The 8,858-nt window shown below is 24.9% G+C and overlaps 1 long non-coding RNA gene across 1 annotated transcript; it reads left to right on the forward strand.

Annotated features, from left to right (window-relative positions):
* Window positions 1–1,564: 1,564 nt before the first annotated feature.
* Window positions 1,565–8,457, forward strand: LOC145976023 (uncharacterized). Its single transcript, XR_014440154.1, has 3 exons — window positions 1,565–1,906; window positions 2,012–2,154; window positions 8,416–8,457. It is a non-coding gene; the product is annotated as an uncharacterized LOC145976023 (long non-coding RNA).
* Window positions 8,458–8,858: the final 401 nt, after the last annotated feature.

The following is an 8,858-nucleotide window of genomic DNA, read 5'->3' on the forward strand; positions in this document are numbered from 1 at the left end:
AAATTAAAAAATAAAAAACAAATAAAAAATTTTAATATTAATTTTAATTTTTTTAAATTAACGAATGAAACTTATATTTTAATTGAATTTTAAAATTAATAAAATTTATTTAAAATTAATTTATGAATTCATTTAATTTATAATAATTAAAATAAATCATCATTAATTATTAATTACTTATTAATCATTTGATTATATTTAATTTTTTATATTATTTAAGTAATGACCAAAAATGGCGCGCGCGTTAGCGCGCGCTGCGTGCTAGTCCACTATTAAAAAAGGCATGTTAAATCGATTCTCGCATGTATTGTTGCCACTTTTCCGCGATGCTGATTGGTTGTCTCGGTTCTCTCTCATTATGTGTTATATTCACAATATCGAGCGACTCTGTCATCGCGAAGGTTAATAGTTTAATATAACCTATTATGAAGTATATATATGTGATTAATATATGTATATATATATATATATATATATATATATATATATATATATATATATATATAATATGTGTTTCTTATTACAAAGTTTAAAAGAATCTTACGAAAATAGAGGAACAAATGTTATGATATTTGTTTATAGAGTTAATATCCAAAATATGTTATTATTGATTTTTAGTTCAATAATTTTTTTATGTTGCAATATTATACGTAAGTATAACAAAAAATATTTTTAATAAACATTTTATAATTCAAGTGAGAGAATATAATATGTAAATTTAAATATATTTAAACATAGGTCTAATATTTTATTAATTAAAATGTCAAAAATTGTAGGGGTATATTTAAAAAATGATATTTATTTTTATTCATTGTATAAGGTTAATATACGAGTGAGTTACATATATATGTGAATTTTGGTAATATTCTTATAAATTTTCTCATCTTTGTTAAATCATACATTATTCTACTCTTCATTACATTATACATTATATATATATATATATATATATATATATATATATATATATATATATATATATCTTTTAATACTGTTTAATTATAATTTACTTTTTTCAGTTACTTATTTCCATGTTTCCTTTTCTCAATTTTCTTAATTAACTCTAAATGTTATGGATTTTCCGGAAAATATTGGAAAAATATTAGATAAAGTCATGAACATTTCTAAAGATAAGTTTTATTACAAATTTTTATATACTTTATTTAAGTATAAATATGTATATAGTATACATATATATACATATTATACTACAACTATTTAATAATAGTACCGGTGATATTTGTTCCTCTAATTTCATAAGAATTTTTTAAACTTTGTAATAAGATATATATATATATATATATATATATATATATATATAAAGTTTAAAAGAATCCTATGAAATTAAAGGAACAAATGTCATTGGTATCATTACTAAATATTTGTTGTATGCATAAGAAGAAAATGGAAAAAAGTTTGTAAGAGGTATAAATTTAGAAAATATATAAAAACTATATAAAAATTATTACAAAATAATTAATTATTAATTATTAATAATGAATAATTATTATTTATTATTATTTATTATTATTACTATTAAAAATTATTATTATTATCAGAATAGGTGCATTTTCGAAGTATTTATCAAGTAAGTTCTTTTTAATAAGAATATGTAACTGTAGGAATATTTAACTAATGCCACAGAAAATCAATTAATATTTAACACTATTTTGATATCGAATACAGGAAATATGTATAAGATATGATTTCCAAATATATTATAGTTCCTGATAGATATCTCGCTAATGTTCGATGGAAATAACTTCTGTGTGAAAGAATATTGTTACTGGATCCAAATGGGATAGTGTGCCGCAATAAATATGGTTGAAATTCATACCAAATTAACAAACTGAAGCTACTTAAAAATAAAAATAAAATGGTGCTATAGAAAAGTCTTTATATTCAGGTAAAAAATACAAAATGAGGAATGATAGTAATTAAAATATTGTTAAAATATTTAAGAAGAGAATTCAATATATTAATTAATTTATATATTGATGTTTGTTTATAGAGCTAATATCCAAAATATGGTTTATTTTTGATTGGATCAATAATGAATGAATTTGATTCGGATAATATCGACGTGGACATATCTTTTTTAATGAGACATTTAATTTCATTCTATACTTTTCTTCTTATGTTACTATATTATACGTAAGTATAACAAAAAATATTTTTAATAAACATTTTATAATTCAAGTGAGAGAATATAGTATGTAAATTTAATGATTAAATATACGAGTGAATTACATATACAGGGTGTCCTAGACCACCCGTACACCCCTTTTCTTTCAAAAACTAAGCATTTTAGAGAAAAATGTTTTAGACAAAAGTTGTTTGGTTTCGAGGGGGCCATAAGATGGTACCATTGATTTGACCTTGAAGAGTCATTTGAAGGTCACGTGAAGGTCACTTCAATTTTTTTAAATGGAATACCCTATATATTTTTGCACATTCTTATAGCTCATCTCGAGAGCTTTCTAAAACACTATAATTAAGTTAGTTTTCATTAAGTACTTTCCGAGTTATGAGGCTTGAAGTAATTTCTTAATTTTACGTAAATCATAAAATATCTTGTAAAATATTCATTTTTCGATTATCTTAACTTAATACTTTTATGTACAAAATAATAAAAGGAATCAATTGGTGTAAAAGAAACACAGTTATTTTTAAGAAAAAATATGTAATTGTTAATTACAAATTACATATTTTTTCTTCGAAACAACTATGTGTTTTCTTTACACCAATTAATTCCTCTCATTATTTTGTACATAAAAGTATTAAGGTAAGATAATCGAAAAATGAATATTTTACAAGATATTTTATGATTTACGTAAAATTAAGAAATTATTTCAAGCCTCATAACTCGGAAAGTACTTAATGAAAACTAACTTAATTATAGTGTTTTGGAAAGCTCTCGAGATGAGCTACAAGAATGTGTAAAAATATATAGGGTATTCTGTTTAAAAAAATTGAAGTGACCTTCACGTGACCTTCATATGACTCTTCAAGGTCAAACCAATGGTACCGTCTTATGGCCCCCTCGAAACCAAACAACTTTTGTCTGAAACATTTTTCTCTAAAATGCTTAGTTTTTGAAAGAAAAGGGGTGTACGGGTGGTCTAGGACACCCTGTATATGTGAATTTTAGTAATATTCTTATAAATTTTCGTATCTTTGTTAAATCATACATTATTCTACTCTTCATTACATTATACATTATATATATATATTTTTTAATACTATTTAATTATAATTTACTTTTTTCAGTTACTTATTTCCATGTTTCCTTTTCTCAATTTTCTTAATTAACTCTAAATGTTATGGATTTTCCGGAAAATATTGGAAAAATATTAGATAAAATGAACATTTCTAAAGATAAGTTTTATTACAAATTTTTATATACTTTATTTAAGTATAAATATGTATATAGTATACATATATATACATATTATACTATAACTAATTTATTTTTTATTTTTTAATTTATATGTCTTACAAGTAAGAAAATGGTATTATTGTTTAACTTATTTTTATTAATTATTTTTTAAGAGTTGATTGAAGATATAGAGTAGATAGAGAAGATAGAGTAGATAGATTCAATTAGTTCATCATCTGTAATGCATTTTTTAAAATTGCATCTATTAAGTAGTTAATGAATAATAAACATTTTTTTCTGTAATAAACAAAAAAATTTTCAAAATAACAAATGAAATATTTCATATAATATTGTTTATTTGATAATTTTAATTTGTTAGATTTCTTTACATTAATAAAGAAAACTTTCGTTAAGAATATTTTTTTACAAATTTACATATAACAGAAAAACAATTTAGATCATAATAATAAGTCACTCCTTGTATATGTTTATAAAATAAAAATAAATAATTTCATAGTGTACGGTATGTCAATCGATTTATCGCAGTCGATTTACGTGACATATTTTATTGCAAATTTCACTATATTATAATGTTGCTATGCGATTAATAAGTTGCTATGTAAATAAACATAAATAATTGATAGACGATTTGTTAATGATTTTTATTAGAAGTTTGCGAGACACGTAAGAGAGAGTTGAGAAAGATTCAACTTTATATAAAAGGTAATAAATTCTTTTTTTAAAATAATTATTTCATAATGATTGTTTACGTTTGATTTATAACACATTTCACATATATTTATATTCTTTTAACATATTTACGTTACTTGTATAATTACACAGGTAAAATTTTATAAATTATATTTATTTTTATTTATTGTATAACTTTAAAATTAATGTACAATTACATGTGAACTATATTATATATGTAAAATTTTGTGACATTCTTATAAATTTTCTTATCTTTATTAAACCAAACATTATTTATTCATTAAATTATATACTATATATTAATTTTATTCTTGACCAGTTGAAATTTGGAATACACATATCATTTCTCAAATCATCTTATTTTTGCTTACTTTTCGAATCGTTTATCTCTTCAACTTATATTATATTCTTTTATAATTTATTTTTACGTATATTACAAAGAAAGAAACGATTTATATATATATATACAGGGTGACCCATTTTAACTTAGGCAGCCAAATAACTCGAAAAATAAACAAGATAGAGAAAAATGTTTTAGACAAAAGTTGTATGGTTTCGAGGGGGCCATAAGATGGTATCATTGGTTTGACCTTGGAGAGTCATTTGAAGGTCACGTGAAGGTCACTTCAATTTTTTAAAATGGAATACCCTATATATTTTTGTACATTCTTGTAGCTTATTTCGAGAGCTTTCCAAAACACTATAATTAAGTACCTTTCCGTTAAGTACTTTTTGAGTTATGATGCTTGAAATAATTTCTTAATTTTACATAAACCGTAAAATATCTTGTAAAATATTCATTTTTCGATTATCTTACCTTAATACTTTTATGTACAAAATAATGAGAGGAATCAATTGGTGTAAAGAAAACACATAGTTGTTTTTAAGAAAAAATATGGAATTGTTAATTGCAAATTACATATTTTTTCTTCGAAACAACTATGTGTTTTCTTTACACCAATTGATTCCTCTCATTATTTTGTACATAAAACTATTAAGGTAAGGTAATCGAAAAATGAATATTTTACAAGATATTTTACGGTTTATGTAAAATTAAGAAATTATTTCAAGCCTCATAACTCAAAAAGTACTTAACGAAAATGTACTTAATTATAGTGTTTTGGAAAGCTCTCGAGATGATCTACAAGAATGTACAAAAATATATAGGATGTTCCATTTAAAAAAATTGAAGTGACCTTCACGTGACCTTCAAATGACTCTTCAAGGTCAAACCAATGATACCATCTTATGGCCCCCTCGAAACCATACAACTTTTGTCTAAAACATTTTTCTCTATCTTGCTTATTTTTCGAGTTATTTGGCTGCCTAAGTTAAAATGGGTCACCCTGTATATATATATATATATATATATAAAAGATTAATTTAAATATACATATTATATTTTATATTTAAATATATATCTTATTTTTTACAAAATATTTAATGAATTTAATAAATTTTGTATTAGAAAATCAATTTATTTAATTTTAATAATTTCGCATTAAATATATATGTATGTATATATATATATATACATATATATATACAGGGTGATTCTAAATAACTTTATGTTTTTGCAAAAACATAATCTTGACCGAATTCTAAGACGATTTTTCCTTTGGCAAAATTTCGTCCGAAGCTTAGTTTTTGAATTATTAAAGGAAGTAGTTAACGTATGACGGGTCGAATATAAGAGGCAGGCAAGGGTGGCGCGATTCACCGTCAGACGCGGGTGCTTACGCGGGGCGCCTGCTGCGATCAGCTGGTCGCTATACACATACAGACAACACATGCGAACACATACATTCTCTCTCTGTCTGTCTGTCTGTCTGTCTGTCTGTCTCTTTCTCTCTCTCTCTCCCCCCCTCTCTCGCTCATTCGCTCACTCACCTGTTTTTTTTTTTTTTTTTTTTTTACGAGAGAAGGGAAAATGCATTTTATGCATACCCACCGGTCGATCCAGTGAGTTATGTGGGACTCGAATACCAAGTCGAATTACCAACTCGGTACTCCCTACCCACTAAAAACCCCTCTCTTTTCACGAATTTCCTTTGACACACTGTCCCTCTGACTTCCCGAGATCTGTTTTCACATAAAGTCAAAAAATAGTTATTATTACCTTGTTCGATGACTTTTGATGTATTGCTGTAATTGCTTGAAGGAGAAATGAATTTTCCGATAGATCGTACGTTCTCAAATTTAACGTAGATATCACGTTGCAAAAGACAAGAAATCCACACTAAATTATTAACAGAAAGTTTTTCTTCTTTCATGAACTGTATTCTTTTATAAACTTTAACGTAATCACATTTATTTACTCACTCGATGAGACGAGAAATTTACTAATAACTCTACCACTAATCACTATTAATCACTGTCGAATAATAACTGTTGGCGATTAAAAATCACTCGATGAAAGAAACACGCGCGGACACGTTACTACACGACGCGACGACGCGACAATGCGACGATAATTACTCGGCGACCGCAAGCAGTTTTTTGTCATGGTAGGTTGCGATAGGTTAAGGTACTACTGGCGCTATCGAACGCGATCATGTGTTCGATTGAAGAATGCGGTAAACATAATAAACATTTAACATATTAATATTATTATTATCATGGATGTGTGTGATATCCATACATCGTATGATATCTACTTAAAAATTAATTAGATTAAATAAGTGTTTTTAAAATATTTATTACTTTTACTATTATCTTAAATAAATATTTAATATTAATATTTTATATGATTTGATTTTTAATCGCCAACAGTTATTATTCGACAGTGATTAATAGTGATTAGTGGTAGAGTCATTAGTAAATTTCTCGTCTCATCGAGTGAGTAAATAAATGTGATTACGTTAAAGTTTATAAAAGAATACAGTTCATGAAAGGAGAAAAACTTTCAGTTAATAATTTAGTGTGGATTTCTTGTCTTTTGCAACGTGATATTTACGTTAAATTTGAGAACGTACGATCTATCGGAAAATTCATTTCTCCTTCAAGCAATTACTGCAATACATCAAAAGTCATCGAACAAGGTAATAATAACTATTTTTTGACGTTATGTGAAAACAGATCTCGGGAAGTCAGAGGGACAGTGTGTCAAAGGAAATTCGTGAAAAGAGAGGGGTTTTTAGTGGGTAGGGAGTACCGAGTTGGTAATTCGACTTGGTATTCGAGTCCCACATAACTCACTGGATCGACCGGTGGGTATGCATAAAATGCATTTTCCCCTCTCTCGTAAAAAAAAAAAAAAAAAAAAATTACAGGTGGGTGAGCGAATGAGAGAGAGAGAGAGAGAGAGAGAGAGAGAGAGAGAGAGAGAGAGAGAGAGAGAGAGAGAGAGAGAGAGACAGACAGACAGACAGACAGACAGACAGACAGACAGACAGACAGACAGACAGACAGAGAGAGAATGTATGTGTTCGCATGTGTGTCTGTATGTGTATAGCGACTAGCTGATTGCAGCAGGCGCCCCGCGTAAGCACCCGCGTCTGACGGTGAATCGCGCCACTCTTGCCTGCCTCTTGTATTCGACCCGTCATACGTTAACTACTTCCTTTAATAATTCAAAAACTAAGCTTCGGACGAAATTTTGTCAAAGAAAAAATCGTCTTAGAATTCGGTCAAGATTATGTTTTTGCAAAAACATAAAGTTATTTAGAATCACCCTGTATATATATATATATATATATATATATATATATATATATATATACATACATATATATTTAATGCGAAATTATTAAAATTAAATAAATTGATTTTCTAATACAAAATTTATTAAATTCATTAAATATTTTGTAAAAAATAAGATATATATTTAAATATAAAATATAATATGTATATTTAAATTGATCTTTTTGTATATTACTTTTTGTATATATATATATATATATATATATATATATATATATATATACATACATATATATTTAGTGCGAAATTATTAAAATTAAATAAATTTATTTTCTATGTAATATATAAAAAGATTAATTTAAATATACATATTATATTTTATATTTAAATATATCTTATTTTTTACAAAATATTTAATGAATTTAATAAATTTTGCATTACAAATGTATATTAAAAATAATATACAATTTTTAATTTTTACATATAATTTAGTATATACTATTTTTTAAGATTAGTAATAATTTTATATATATATATAACTAAAACTTATAGTTAAATAATATAAAAAAATATTAATAAAATATTTTTACATGGATATTTTTATATTAAAATAAATATTTTTTTATTTATAAGAATGTTCTTTTGGTTTAATATTTAATACTTTTTTCAACTATTTGTTTCAGGTATTATTTCAACTACTTCGATCTTAATTTCTTCACTTTCCGTTAATAAGAATATTGTGTGCTGTTCATTTTGGATTTAAAGAAAAATTTTATAAAATATAAATATAAATATATATATGTATATATAAATATCTCTTTAGGTAAGTTAAATTTAAAATCTTAAATATTAACAAATTTTTTTATATTGTATGCATGCATGTACGCATACATATACACACACACATACGCAATATGCTTGTATATATATATATATATGAAATGATAAAAAATAGAAACAATTAAATAACTCGCAAACAATGTATTTGTATTTTTTTTTTAAATTTACAAAAACACTACAAAAATTATATCATTTGAAGAAATTCATTTAACAGTGTTACTCTATTTATTGCGTTTTTTGTTTCTCTCGGAATAATTTTGAGTCGATAAAAAATTTTAAATAAAAA

Source organism: Camponotus vicinus, unplaced genomic scaffold (assembly GCF_025532165.1).
Source record: "Camponotus vicinus isolate PSW18456_S1 unplaced genomic scaffold, iyCamVici1.0 SCAF_8, whole genome shotgun sequence".
In the NCBI taxonomy this organism is placed as follows: Eukaryota; Metazoa; Arthropoda; class Insecta; order Hymenoptera; family Formicidae; genus Camponotus; species Camponotus vicinus.